General features: G+C 44.3%; 2 protein-coding genes across 2 annotated transcripts in view; one reads left to right on the top strand and one right to left on the bottom strand.

Moving 5' to 3' along the window:
* Positions 1 to 15,439, bottom strand: part of sgpp2 (sphingosine-1-phosphate phosphatase 2) — a 494,627-nt gene that overhangs the window by 404,630 nt on the left and 74,558 nt on the right. The window lies entirely within an intron of this gene.
* The window catches only part of LOC132979826 (SPRY domain-containing SOCS box protein 4-like), a 42,211-nt gene continuing 32,258 nt past the window's right edge, over positions 5,487 to 15,439 (top strand). The window contains exon 1 of the mRNA XM_061045667.1: positions 5,487 to 5,860. The gene's annotated coding sequence lies outside the window, so the exon portion shown is untranslated. The remainder of the gene's footprint in view (positions 5,861 to 15,439) is intronic.

The raw sequence follows: 15,439 nt of genomic DNA, 5'->3' as shown, positions 1-15,439 counted from the left end.
GGTTGAATGAATACAATAAGCCAGATGAATGATGGCATAGCCCTGCTGTAAAAAACACACTTACCTAATTCACAGCTCATTGCTGGCCTCAACAACAGCATGACATCATCATCATCACATCAGCTCCTGCAGGACCAGCCTGAGTCAGAACCTGCACGCTTTGTGTCAGACTGAAAGGGACGAGTGTGTTCCCAAACATGCTCCACATTCTGCCAGCAAAGCCACTGTGCCTGGAATAATACAAAGAGCCTGGGGCTGTTGGTTGTGTTTCACTTTTAAATTAAGCATTTGGGGACACTCTGTGGAAAGACAGCACCAAACCTGATGGAGCCTGTTAGTTTTATGACGGGCAGCTTGTTTACCTCTGAACTGGAGAGGAAGGGACACAATGACAGTGAGTTGCTGTTTTCCATTTCCACCACCTCTGATGGGCTTTTGGTGCTTTCTGTATTTTTCTGTTCTCTGCCTTAATCTGGGGAAAAAGAGAATCTGGGCACTAATCTGTATTTGGGCTGTGTGTAAAGATGAAAGTCTTTATATCAAGCTTTTCATCTTCATGCTTTGGCCTATTTTCTCTGTAGTGTATTGCTTTGACGCATGCTTTCCAATTTTCACTTCCACTGAAGTGATTTCACATTTTTGAGGTCGTGCAGAGGGAAGCATGCCTGCAGCAGGGGCACAGGGGGGCACCCCAACTGTTAAGGAACAGAATCTCATGAGAGACAGATGAAGAAGAAACGGTCAAAGCATATGCAGAAGCATAAGTAAACATGAATGGTTGAAGCCTGAGTGACGTCACCCGTCTGTTCCTGCAGGGGGCGCTGGAGTCCCATCGATGGCGGTCTCCATGCTGGAAATGCTGTCTCAGTCTAACTTTCAGTCAACCTAACGACAGGCTGAGAGCTGGAGCTGAGGCGGGTTTTAAGCCTCCTGACAAACAGTTACACCGCGCCCGCCTGTCAATCAGGTCAGCTACACGCCTTATTGTGAATAACTCTTATCCTTCATCAAATCAAAACTGATGAGTCATCAAAACATTCACTTCATTCAATTTAAACAGAAGAATGAATCAGAAAGTTTGCTAACATCATCCATCAAAAGCTAGTAATCATCTATCCATTATCTTTACTGCTTTTCCCGTTTGGGTCGGGCTGGAGCCGATGCCAGCTGTCATTGGGCGAGAGGCGGGATTACACCTTGGACTGTTCACCTGTCAATCACAGGGCTGACATATAGAGACAGACAACCAGCCACACTCACATTCACACCTACGGGGATATAGAGTCAGCAGTTAACCTAACGAGCATGTCTTTGGACTGTGGGAGGAAGACGGAGTACCCGGAGAGAACCCACACATGCACGGGGAGAACATGCAAACTCCACACAGAGAGGCTCCTGTCAGACGGGGATTCAAACCAGGAACCTCCACGCTATGAGACGACAGCACTAACCACTGCACCACCGTGCAGCCCGCTAGTAATCATACTAGACCAAAACATTTAGAGAAAAACTCCTTGCCAGTACAGTTTGAGCTAATGCGCATACTATGAATTGCACACTTCTGGACAATTTGTTGTTGTTTCTTTAAGTAGTTGCATAGTAGTACTCTTGATTTTCTCTTCTGAGAGCTGCAGGACAAATATGAGAAGTGCTCTTTGTGATTGTTATGTGTTAAATCTGTGGAATTTGCCTGAAGTCCAGTCCATGCTTGTTTCTTTGTTTCTCAACCTGATCTGTTTTTAATTATTGTTTGGGCCACAGAAGGATGAAAAAGTAACCAAAGAACTCTAAGAACTCTACTTCTGTATGAAATATCTCTTCTTCCACCCTGTCTGTTTCACTGCCTCATCCTAACCCTCTCCATGTTGTATGGACAGACACTTTCCTCCAGGTCAATGACTGACTGAACACATGAACTTCAGCAGCTTGTGCGGCACATGGCTGTCTGTTTGCTGCAGCCCAGAGTGAAACACTAGTTCACGTTATAGTGAGCAGTGATGCGGTGCACACTCAGGCAAACTATCCTGCTTTTAATGCCTCCGATCTGCCTTCCTCGCTCTAGTTCTATGTCTTCCCTATACATTTTACTTTTATTTAATATAGTTGTTTTGATGTCACCCAAGATCTTTTTATGCTTTGGATGTGTTTGTCTTTTTGGTGATGAAGGCCTAAAGGAGGGGTCTAATAAAAGTCTGATTGAGTTTAAAGTGGATTTTACAAAGACGCCTTCTGTTAACAATAATGCAGCACAATAAAAAATAAAGCTCAAACAGGCTCTTCATCTGGTGGGGGAAGTAAACTAGTGATGGGCCAGAAGAGGAGAGAGGGGAGAGGGGAGAGGAGAGAGGACAGAGGAGTGAGGAGAGAGAGAGAGGAGCGAGGACAGAGGAGTGAGGAGAGAGAGAGAGGAGCGAGGACAGAGGACAGAGGACAGAGGAGAGAGGGGAGAGGACAGAGGAGTGAGGAGAGAGGAGAGAGGACAGAGGACAGAGGAGAGAGGAGAGAGGGGAGAGGAGAGAGGACAGAGGAGTGAGGAGAGAGGAGAGAGGACAGAGGACAGAGGAGAGAGGAGAGAGGACAGAGGAGTGAGGAGAGAGGAGTGAGGACAGAGGAGTGAGGAGAGAGAGAGAGGGGAGAGAGGAGAGAGAGAGAGGAGCGAGGACAGAGGAGAGAGGGGAGAGGAGAGAGGACAGAGGAGTGAGGAGAGAGAGAGAGAGGAGAGAGAGAGAGAGGAGAGAGAGAGAGATGAGAGAGGAGACAGGTGGGAGCTGGGAGTAGAGAGTCTATGCAAGAGGTTTCAGCGGCTTAGGTTTCAGCTCGAAGCCGTCTCGTGAAATTCTTTCTTTAATATCGGTGAACTACGGCGTGATTTCCAGAACAAGCTGTTTAGCGCCCTCTGCAGACGTATCCTGGGATTACTGCAACATACATTCAGCTGATCTAAAACTTTGCCCACGTTTAGTTTGGGCATCCAGCATTGCAACACTTCATGTGAGTTTTTAAACGAGGGTCAGCAGAATAGGTCAACTTTAAGGAGGAGTATGGTCTTGTATAAGTACAAAGTGTTGAGCAGTGGTCATAAAAGTTATCGTGTCTCATCCTCAGGGGAAAATTTATGTGTGTACCAAAGCTTTCATTTCATATAATCAGACTTTAAAGGTATGGACATTTGTAAATAAGTGTGGTGACTTTGGACAATCACTTTAATTGAAATCTAGCCACAAAGATTGGTTCTGTTTGAATCCTACACCCGCTGTGTGAGGCTGTGAGAAGCACACTGCTTCAGGGGTGAATTCAGGGACATCTCTCTGTGGCACACACACACACACACACACACACACACACACTACACAAATCACGTACATATGGGAGGGAAAGTGAAGGGAAGTTCAGCCAAGTCGAGACAAAATACTCCCCTTTATTTCCAACAAGCTGGAATCCTCATGGTGATTCAGTGACATTGTTTGACTGTCAGTACACCATCCAATTATGACCGGCTTCACAAAAAGTTCAAGGGGAGATGGAGGCCCATGCGCAGGATGAAGAAGTGACACGTGAGGATTGGTTGGGACAGACAGCCGGGGGGAAATAGAGGGGTTGAAAATGGAAGGGTTGATGTAGTGGGAAGTGAGGCAGACGTCGTAATGAAAGGCAGAGAATGAAAACATCTGATGAAGAGTGTCTGTTGGAAACTTGGTGAGAACAGCCCAGGCAGCTTTCTGTGAAGTTTGCACACACAAAAAAAGCAGGGGAACAAACATGCACACACACACACACACACACACATCCTGAAGCTCACACACTCACAGCCTCGTTCACAGACAGAAGATCTGCACAAATCTGGCTCTTACACAACAACAAATCCATGTTATGCATGCACACAGACTCACTCATGCACACACAGCATGCAACCCTGAGTCATGTTTAGTGGAAACTGTGTCTGTTTCCACAAAGATCAACTCTCTGACTTTATGAGTAACAGACATTTCACTGTCTGTGGTGACAGCGAGTTGGACGGACGGATAAAAAGGAATCCTTTGACCATGAAGTTTCACGTCTGTAGCTTGAGCCAGGAGAGTGTCAGCTAAGCTAAGCATGAAGACATAGGAGACAAAGAGATACAGCCTGGCTCCGACCACAGGTAAGAAATTACAGCAACTGGTATCCCTGAAGCTTGACGTCAAAAATGTTAGCATTCAATCAGTTTATAGCAAACATACAATATGGTTGGCAAGGAATTTAAGCCTCTCCCATATCACATAGCGAATCCTTAAATACTATTTTGTACACATATTGAGGAAATCATTTTGGTTTGCCTTTAAGTATTTATATATTTTAATCCATTCCATCCATTATCTATAACGGGTTTCCCATTCAGGGTCGCTGAAGCCGAGCCCAGCTGAACTTCATTTCTAAAGCACCCTTAAAAACACAGGTTTACAACGCGCTTTGACATTCATGTAAAAGCAAAAAAAACAACAAAATACCCAACCGACACAATTATGATGCGCTCCATTTGATCTCGGAAGGCTGAAATTGAGAGTTGCCAGTTGGATATGTCATCAGGAACGCCACCCTGAAGTCCAACTTGAAAAACTCAGTAGCCCGAGCTAAATATCCAACATGGCTGCTACGTGCATGATTGTTTGAGATGTCCATTAAAGTGTGTATTAGCAACCTAGTCCACACAAAGTTCAAGGGTCAACATTTCCGATTTGGGAAGTCGTTCTTCCGACTTCAGTGTGTTCACATGATTTCAGTTCGGAAAGTCGGAATGTTGTAACAACAGCAAAAACAAGCGTTGGTGCTACGAAGAAGATCTGTGAAATGTAACTGTTAAAAGTGATAGTTGAGCAAAAAGTTCATGTGCAATACCTGAATTAATAAAAAGTATGTTAAAATTAATAAAACATATTTTGCCCCCCATGTGATGACGATTCTGACGTCAAGTTGGTAAGTCGAGCACCTCATTCTTTTCCGAGTGGTTTTTCTGACTTGTGCAGGTGTTCATGTGCATTTTACAACTCGGAAACTTGTTTTTGTCCGACACCACATGAATGCAGCACAAGAGTCTGACTCTCAAAGGGAGAATAAATTCTTATCCCCCCCCCCCCCCCCCACACACATAAGTCAATGCCCCAGTTGAGCCACCCCAGTCAGAAAGTCTGAATCCGCCCCTGGACAGAGAAATAAAACTACTTAAAGGCGACATCTCGTGATTAATAATACTCAGAATAAAAGAATGTAAGGCATGAGGCCTCCACCCTGAGTCAGGTTTCTGTACAACCACACCGGGAAGTAGAGTACTGATTAACAAAATAAAAGCAGGATCTTCGCCAGTTTGAGGGAAATATATATCTCAGCAGGAATAAACATGAGGAAAAAAAACTTTATGATGCTGCTGATTATTACGTAAGGCAACGTCATGCCTGCATATGGGATGAAAAACCACTCAGCATGACGGCAGCGTTTGCGCAAAATAGTATCTTCATGGACGTCGTGATCGGAAACCGTGTTCTTAGAGTGTGTAACTTGATACTGGTCACCTTTTCTTGATCCCGAGCCATCAGCCAATCAGCGGCAGTCAGGGACACATGAACGGTGAGAAGATCTCAACGGAACGAGCTGCAGGCAGGAGGAACAAAGAAAGCCGCCCGTCGCGTGCAAACCATTTCACCTCGCGCAACACGGACACAATGTCGACTTCGTAGAGGCTGTTTTTTTTTTGCTTTTCTTTTAACACTTTCCTTTAATTATTGAATGTCACCAATTGTCTCGAGCTGTTCGGGTTGTTTTCACCGAGGAAAGAGAGAAGTTGGCGTCGTGTTGGAGAGACTGTTTGCCTTGGAGAGGACGCACGGTAAGTTTATTTCTTTCCCTTCTTACCTATCGCTTTAAAAAAAAATGGTGCCGAAAACATCTGTAAAGGCACTGAGACTGTGTTACAGTGTCGCTTTGCTTTGCGGGAATCCAAAAAAAAACTCGGGTCTCAAACTTTCCTCTTGTGTTTTCTGAGGTCGCCGAACAACAGCACCGATCATTTCCCTCCGCGCACTGCGAGGACTGCAGACTGCGTTCATCAAAGTCTGCTCACTGTGGTCATTTGTTGTTCCCTGACAACAAACACAGCTCGGAGGAGTTAAAGAAGGCTCATACGGGGTTTCTTCTGAGATGTTTTGCACGAATTAATAACCTGAAAAAGTCGCTTATTTGACTTATTTAACCATTCTCACACATTTAAGTGTTTCGTGACGCACTAAACAGCCCCAAAGAAAGTCCTAGAATCTATTTATGAATGCGTTTCATGGAGTGAACGCATGTCATGGTACAGGCTGGGCTACCAGGATTTGCTTTCTTCTCTTGTAAGAGGGAGTTCTGCTCACGCCTGCTGCTGCAAACCAGTTAGCCTCCTTAAAGGAACACCTCTATTAATGACTCACTCATGCACACATCAAATGACAGTTTCAATTTACCCTCGATGGGAGTGGAAAGATTAATCTCACGTTGTTGCCTTGGCATCATTTTACGGGATTTTTCCAAACTGCTTTCCCCTCCACACTCTTTGCTTTGAAAAACCTGAAGCCGACCTGAACTCAGGTGAGCAAACAAGCCACCGTGATGCCTTAAAAGCGACAGTAGAAAGTGGACTGTTTGACTTCACTCAGTGCCCATTTGATTAGCAGTGTGCCTGCTATTCAAAGGCTAAATGTTTTGCCTGTAACCACACCATCTGCTTTGCCCTCCTGGGTATTGGCAGGCTACCGTCCAGATCAAGTGTTATGAGAGATCTGTGTGGGAGGACCACAGCAGATGGCGAGATAGAGAACATGGAGGGCTGATGTGGTCGCTTGGCTCACTGTTGTGTTTTTTTGGTTGGTTGTATTCGGTGCAATAAACAAAAACCAGAACGTTTTGACCTGTTAGCGTTTTTTTTTTTTTTTTGCTCCCCGTATTTGGTTTGACTAATGGTTTGAATCTTAATTGGCTTCCCTGCACGGTTGAAAGCCAGGTCATAGAGGAGCTGTTGACCCCTGCACTCTATTTTTCACCGTCCGAGATTTGACCCTGTGACCACCGTGACTTCAGCTGACCTCCCTGTTACAGCACCAGTGGGTGGCATAAACAGGACCAGATCCTCAGTGTTTCAGGACGCACTCACACTAGGCAATCCATACTGTGCCATAGCATGCTTGGCCCCTAAAGTCGAGATCGTTTGCTCAAGCAGGGGACACTTCATGCTCAGGTCCTGTTTGTTCCTGGAGCAGCGTGAGTGCAGGACAGCAGGGGGCTATCATATGTGTGTTTAAAGTTCTCGTATAGTTACAGCTAGCAGCTGCACAATAGGTTGAATTTCAATGAGTGATGAAATCATTTCACTGTCGCTGCATCGCTGAAGGCATGCACAACTTTCAGTCAAGGTAGAAAATGGCTCACTGCCTCAGAGATTGACATTCAACATCTCCAACTAAAAGTTAGCGGCAGCAGCCTGACTGGGGGAAGCGTGTACTGTGGGTGGAAACTAATAGCTCACATCATTGTCAGGATATTTGGTAAGTGTATGTTGACACGAGGTGTGAAATGACTCCTGTGCTGCTCCGCGGTCCCTCCAGTGTCAAGTAGCAAATCAGCCCTAATGACAGCTGAGGGTGACACCCAGGTAACAACAGCTTTTTGTCTCCTATGCTCCCCTGCTGCCAACATAACGACGCCTTGACATTGATCATGAAAATCAGCATTCAGAGCTCTCCTTTCTTGGCGTTATATAGGCAGGAGTTTCATTATTCACAACACTTTCACACCTGCAGAAAACTTCTGAAACGCTCCTGATATTTCCAGGAGGAGCTGTATTTGTGAACACAGTCACTCAGACTTCACCCGGAGTTTCTCCGGCAAGTTATCTAGATATTTTCAGGAGGAATGCTCCAGATATTCTCCTGACTTGGTTGTTCACACATGTACTTCACAGCTGGAGACTGTTGCTGTCAGACGGGAGGGGGGCAGTGGAATGATGCAGAAGTAGGGGACGAAGCAGCAGAGTCCTCTACGACGCTATATTGAGAATATTTGTCTTTACATCAATGCTACATGTAGTTGAACAGAATCACAATCTGAACTGAAGAGTGGAGAAGAACATACTGGAGAACAGGAAACATAATGCAGCAGGTTCATTAGAGCACAGAGATCGTAGCGGTCTCGTTCATACACTCTATGCCTCCCCCCCGCTCGAGGTAAATTCTTCTGATTATATCCTGCTTTCTTGCTGTGGAAAAATATGAGGGGGCTGGCAAGAGATACTCTGGATAAAGTCTGAGAGAAACATTTGGCTGTTTGCGTTCACACATACAGCTCCTCCTGGAAATATCAAGAGTGTTTTAGGACTTTACTGCAGGTGTGAAAGCTGTCTGACCCTTTGCTGTTCATGTGTATTACAACAGGAGCTGCCTTGCTCATGGATTTTAGCTGCCTCCTCCTAGGATCTGTTTTTCCTACATTTTGTGGTTGTGTTTAAAGAGGATCTACTTTCAGTAGTGTGTTCTTTGAGGGATTCTACTAAAGTCCAAGCATGTGGGATAACTGTCCAACCCTATTCCCCACTGCCCCACACTCGCTCTCGTCCTCCTACACACACACACACACATGCGCGCACATACACAGCAGAGTACAGTCAGGCAGTTTCAGCAGAGTGCCACTGTAGCCAGCATGTCTGATGCTGACTCAGTAGAATGGTAATGTTGTGAAATCCCATTAAGAGCAATCGGGTGCTGAGCGGGGCCACGCCTGGGCTTTACGGGACAGCAGGTCCTCTTTAAAAGGCCAGCGGTGCCCTCCTGTTTGCACGGTGTAATAGAATGTAATCACTCGAGTGGCTGCCACTGAATTAAATAGCTCTGTGTAATCGCTGCCACTCATGTTCAGTTGCTCTTGACGGCTCTTTAAATGATTCTGAGTGACTGTTGGGAGTAATTGGAGTTTGAGAGCTGCAGTTCAACTCATACAGTTGATCTTTTTAAAAACTGTGAGTGGAAAGAAAGCAACAAATTCGAATAAATGTTACCATCAGTCCGCCCGTATGAGGTTAATTGAACAACTGCATGAAAGACATGCTAAGTAGCAACATTTCACTTTAAGCTAAGCTATTTGTTTGTTTGTTCTGGAAGGAGTCTGAAGCTGTAACTGCACATCATGTCACCAGTTTGTCTCTGTACGACATTACCACTGTCTTCAGACCGTCAGTATCGATTAGATGGAACAAGGGACCCATTTCCAAACAGGATAGAAGAGTTTTAATATCGGATAACTTCTATTGATAGCCCAGGCTTTTAGTCACTTCTGTCTATGAAATGATCCTGTCTTTATTTGGGACAGGCATAAAGATGAGACGGGCCTTTAATTATATTCCAACAAAACTCGTGCACAGCAAAAATGGGAAAGACTATGAAATTGTAGATTTACACCAAAAATAAATAATTGAACTGTTTACCAAATTAGGATAGCAATAAAGAAATAAATCATTTATTGGATCTTGCTTGAAACAGCATGCAAACCTGCGTCAAGTCCTGCACACAAACAAGCATTATTCTGTCTTTCTTGGACAGATGTTGAAGTTCATCTTTATTTTTTTTTGTGTCTTGCTGCTTTTTCTCCTCGTGTTTGAGCCATTCACTATTTCTTCACTGAATGCATCGGAGCCTCTAATTGAGAGCTGTCTTATTTGTCACTATGTGCAGCAAAACCAGGCGAGTTAAAGGGAGTGGGCCTGAAATTGGGATGAGCTTTTAATTGAAGTTTTCGGTAATATGCTATGCTTCCTTGTTTAATGCAAATCACACTCGTAGTTTTCCTTCTGCAGAAATGATTTGCATGTTAACAGAATAGGTTCCTGCTCATTTGCTGGTGTCGTTTGTGCTGGAGACAGACTGTGCCTGTTATTTTCATCCATCTCTACAAGCTGATGAAAAATGTCCTAAACTTTGGAGAGGCAGTGAGATGGACGGAGCGAGAAGGAGGGAAGGAGGGATGTTTCCACAAGAGCTAGCAGCAGTGCTGTTTATCTTTCCAATCAGAGACGGATGTGGTGTAACGCTCTCCTCCTGGAAGAAGCTTCCACCCACATGTTTCTATACTGGTGCATCCACAGCTCTGCATTGTGTGCCACAATCAGCTACTTGCTCCTGTGAATGGAAACTATGATCCCCATGTAGTCACTAATCTGCTCAGTATAACATGAGATGACACCACGGTGGGTGACCTCAGTATCTTTGTGTCGAAGTAGGAAGGGAAAACAACCTGATGGATGCCCTCCAGAAGAAACTTGAGTCTAATGGTTGTAAAGAGACAACGAGCTAAACAGTGGAGTGAAGAATAGCTGTAGCTGGGGGAGTCAATACAAAGAAGTAACAGTATGGCTGCTGGTGCCGTAAACTTTAGAGTCTCAACATGACCACCTGACTACCTAGCCTGATCGAGCTGCTTCACCTTTGACCTTCATTGAAACAAAGCATCTGTTTTGACATGAGCATTGCACCTCAATCAGCTCATCAACAAAAGGCACCTTGCCCCAAACTGTGTTCATGGTTTCTTTTAACTGTGGGCATGGATTTGCATCGGGAGTCTGGGCTCACAGTTTACTGGTACGTGCACTAAAGTGAGGACCGGACGTTGTTAATTTACGTCCAGCGTCTTCTCTTTCTCAGTTTCTCTTACGTGCTTGTGGCAATTTTCTGTGACTAAATAAAATCAGGTCGGATACTTAGGCGGACATAAGTATATCTGGGTGGCGCGTCCAGGTATTGTCTTGGTGTGTGAAACACTGAGCAATATGTCTCAACAATCAGCTCAGTCATTTGTATGAAGGAGTGACTCTAACTGAGACAGTTTTTCTCAGCATATGTCCATGCAGCTTTGCAGGGGCTGGCTTTTTATAAACTCATGAATTGTTCAGTTTATTCTGCATACACACACACACACTGCTGCACTGTCGAGCAGAGAGACCTCCTCCTCCTCTTTTTCTTTTTTAGTTCTCATTTACAATCCACAGAGAACCTGAGGGTCTTTACATAGATTAACATAAGCTTTAGACTTCTCTTATACAAAGATGAACTCCCCACTCTCAACTGGCCAAAGTTAGTTTTCCTCTTCAATGTTTCAAAGCAGACATCCTTACACTAACACCCCAAACTCTGTCTCATGCTACCAGCTGTCTAACACTGGAGTTACTGAACTCCACAGGAGGACAGTGGTTTACAGTGAAGTCCAACACAATAACAGAATGCCTCTTGATTTTTAATTTTCTGTCATTTACCCCAACTAGAACATGTTGATGCACATATCTAAACGTCAAGTTTCAGCCACCACAAGAAGGCAGCCACTGTTCAGCAGCACTACACTGTCATGAATAATTGAGTTCTCCTATCTGCTCTACTGGGATCCTATTGCTTCACTACCGATCAGCAGCTTTGTTGCCGGCTGGGCCGCCCTGCAAAGATGTCGGCTTCTTTACTCACAGCAGTCGGTTCGATCTAAGAACTACTGTAATCCTCCCCGTGCCTCCTTTTTTTTTTATTGCATGAGTTGTTTAAGGTTATGTATTCAGTTTGAGATGTGCAAAGAGAGTCAAAGAGAACAAAAGCAGCAAATGGATTCACTTAGTCAAAAGTTTGCCTTGCACTCTTAATACATCATTATTCGTAAAATAGTTCATTTAAGCTGCAGCGTCGAGGGGAACTGAAGTGAGTTCTCCTGAGGTTAGAGAGAAATGAACACTTCTTTGAGGCTGAATATTTTTGGGGCACAGAGAAAGGAAGAGGTTAGATCAAAGCAACACAAAAATGGAACAGACTGTTTCACGCCCCGCTCTTACCCCCCCCCCCCCCCCCCCCCCCCCCTCTATTTTTTCTCTACATGTTGTTTGCATTTTTAATTACAGCTCAATCATGTGTTTGAGCACAACAGCCAATTAATTATCCTAATTTAATTCAAAGCATGTTTGAATGTAGTTAATGATTTATTTTCTCAGGGGGAAGATAAGACCACAAGCTCCACACTCGCACACCAAGCTGATTCAGCTGCTAAAGTAACATGTTACTTTTGATCTGCTAACATGCCTCCGAGTTAAGCTCTATGCCATCAGAGCCGTTCCATGGTGCTCATGCAGAGCCAGTCAAAGTCATCGTGGAGCTCAGCCAGATATACTCGTCTTAAAATGTGCTGCGAGTTGGTGATTTGAGTGGAGAGGACAGGAGTGAGTAAGAGTCTGTCATGCTTCCTCTGCAGAGATTGGCAAATCAGAGACTGGAGATTTGTTGACATTAAAACTACTCAGCACAGTCCATTTAAACTTCTGTGACGATCTGTGTGTTTGGTAACCTCTGCATCGTTGAATGATCTCGGCTGTGTTTTTCAAATAAGAGCCAACCAGAATGCAAAGGCCGTCCTGAAGGACCTTCAGCACCCTCTGCATACAGAGTTTAGACTTCTGACGACAGGGAGGAGGTTCACTTCTGTTAGGAGGGCCAAACCAAACCTTCGTTGGAAACCAAATAGCCCCTCGGGGACAATAATTTTCCAATCCAATCAAGTTGCATAAGGACACCAGACTTTGAACATACCAACAATTGTTTTCCAATCTTTGGAGACACATGCCAAAACATGTAATTTAAGTATATGAGTATTAAGATTTAATTTCTGTCACTGATGATGGAGTAACTTTGATGGGAAGATAATTTCTGTGTGTTGATGGGAAATTGAAGAACCAGTATGAGGCTCTCTTCTCAAAGGGGCTCGTGTGTGTTGTCATTTCTATTTGATCTTCCCCCAAAAATCGAGTTGTGAAATCTAAATGTTGACTTTTCATTAAGGAAGCCGTTAGAGTGTTATTTGATTAATTGAAAAGCATTTTATCTAATTAGCCTTGCAAGAACTTGGGACACTCCTAAGTACCCTGCAGATTCAGACAAACATTACACATATTGAGAGATATCCTAAATGACAAATGAACAGAATTGCATCTTAATTTGCACTCCTCCTGTAACTTCAAACTCTAAAGTAAATAAAAGGCTTCTAGCCCTCTGCTAGCATTTTTATAGTTCCGTTCAATAGTCTCTCATAACTGCAGTGTCAGTGTAGACCCAAGATGACCGTAATGATTGGCCACTTGAGGAAGTCTTTTAACTGAAACAAATGTGATTGGCAGAAGAGAAAGTAGATGAGGCAGAAACGGCTCAGGGCTGCAGTCTCCCATGGGCCTCCTACTGATAAATGGTTTGCCATTCTTCCCTCTAACCATCATTAAAAATGTCCAATCATTAAAAGCTGCAGTTCTGTGTAACCCGGGTCCTGCTGCCTCCCGACACTGATGGGAGAGATCCCCTCCAGCTCAGCCAGCCTCCTCTCTCCTCTTGTGGGAAACGTTAAACTGCACTCCAGAGTGTGTGAACTAAAGCGGTGTTACACCTTGTTTACTGTGCACTGATTGTCAGGTTTATATGAACAGGAGGTCAGATGCTAACAAATACTGTTGCTCAAATTTGGAGAAAACGGGAACAATTTTAAGCACATCTTAAACATGCACTGCACTCCTGAAAATGTCCCCATGATGCCCAGGGGTGACGTGTGTGTGTGCACACAAACAGCTTAATGTGTTCACCTAGACTTTCTGCAGACTCCCGCCAGAGAAATTATCTATCTGGCATCCGTACCCTGCTTAAGCACGATTGCCCCCCCTTCCCCATTCCCCTGATGGCCGGCACGACCTGCGCTCACACTGCTCCTGGACAAACCAGGCCTAAGCACGGTAACCTCTTGTAGGCTACATAATGTTGTAATACAGCACATGCATGGCTTTATGTTATTATGAAGCGTTCTCCGTTTACAAACAGGCGGACTCAAGAAAAGAAAGAGAGGGGTTTAAAGGACCTTCTTTGTCTCTTTGACTTGTTTGATACAAAAGAAGCTTCACCACTATAGGAAGGAGCATCCTCAGAGGTTATCTGTTACGAATGTTCCTACGTCGTTCAGCTCCCCTTGACTCCTGTTTCCACATAGACTCCCTACAAGAGCTCATTGGTTGTTACTGGAGCCGTATGTGGGCAGAGTGGGACGAAACAGGTGGTGACGAGTGAGGGGCATTGGAGAGAAGGCTACTGCATAAGCCATGTAAGCCCCCCTGCTGTCTCTTCAGACCACACACCATCCCAGCATGGATCACTTAGTTGTGTGTGTGCTTCCATGTGCTTACTTGTTTTTCTCTTGGGTTTATAATTTGGCAGAGAAGCCCCCCTGCTGCTATCTTACTAACTGCAACGTTGCTTAAAGACACGATGTTGGACCGGTAGTTTGTTGCCGTGTACTCGTACCCGTCCCTGTTCATTTCGTTGTGCACTCGTGAAAGCCCACTGAGTAAAAAGGAATATGATTTGGATTCTTTAAAAGGACCCTGATGATTTTAGAGGAGGGGGTGGGGGAGCTGGGCCTTTGTGTTGTGTGATTCATTTAATCGGTGTGAAAATCTTCAAGGCCTCATTGATAACAAATTAATTTCACAACTTTGATGCTATCCAAACCCGTCCTGCACCAGTCCATTTCTCCCCTCGCTGCCAAACATGCCCTCTGCTGCTCGTTTGAATGCATAATTAACAAGATAACACCCTTTGCTGAATTGTGTGATGATTGTGTTTTTAAAGGAGTGAAGGGTGGGTTGATGATGTCGTCTCCCATATCACATTTACATGAACATTGGAAACCAGGTCACTGGGAGAAAGCGATCTATGTAAAATATTTTTTTATGGAAAGAAACATTTATTCTCATTTACATGCGATGGAGTTGGGTTACTATCAAACGCTAAGAATAATTGCATGTGACATATAAATGCACTGATTGATACTTGTACACTCAAGTGGTATACGTTTCTCCAAACAGCACTTGAAGACAAAAGCCAATGCATAGTGACAGTTTTGAGGTGGCGACCATCAGGCTTTGAGTTAGACATGTCTGACCACGGGGAGAAAATTTGGCACCGCCGCCTGTCTGTCACACGTCTCTCTGAGCTGCTTTGATTATCATTTTTAGTCATAGTTCTAGAAAATGATAACATATTTTTTTTAATGATTTATGATGTTTTGTTTTGAAATCTCTGGCCTGGCGTTCTCTTCATTTCCATTTTCAGTGTTTGTATTTTAGTACAGAGGATGGTCAGTGTGGATCTATAACATAACGAGGGAGAGATTTGTCCCCTTGTTTATAGTTTCTCATAACCCCCCCTTCTCTCTCTTTAACGATAGAAGAGTTGTGATCGTGAAATTAAACATTTTACTGCTGCATGAATATTAAAATGAGCTGTTGCTTTTATGTAGAGTGTAGAGTAAAGTTTGCTCAGGGGAACACTGAGAGGCAAACACTGCCTCTGATTGGGCCGTTTACTGGACAATCAATCTTTATTTG

Source organism: Labrus mixtus, chromosome 9 (assembly GCF_963584025.1).
Source record: "Labrus mixtus chromosome 9, fLabMix1.1, whole genome shotgun sequence".
In the NCBI taxonomy this organism is placed as follows: domain Eukaryota; kingdom Metazoa; phylum Chordata; class Actinopteri; order Labriformes; family Labridae; genus Labrus; species Labrus mixtus.
The sequence above is the reverse complement of the archived record's forward strand: the minus strand, read 5'-3'. Positions and strand labels throughout refer to the sequence as shown.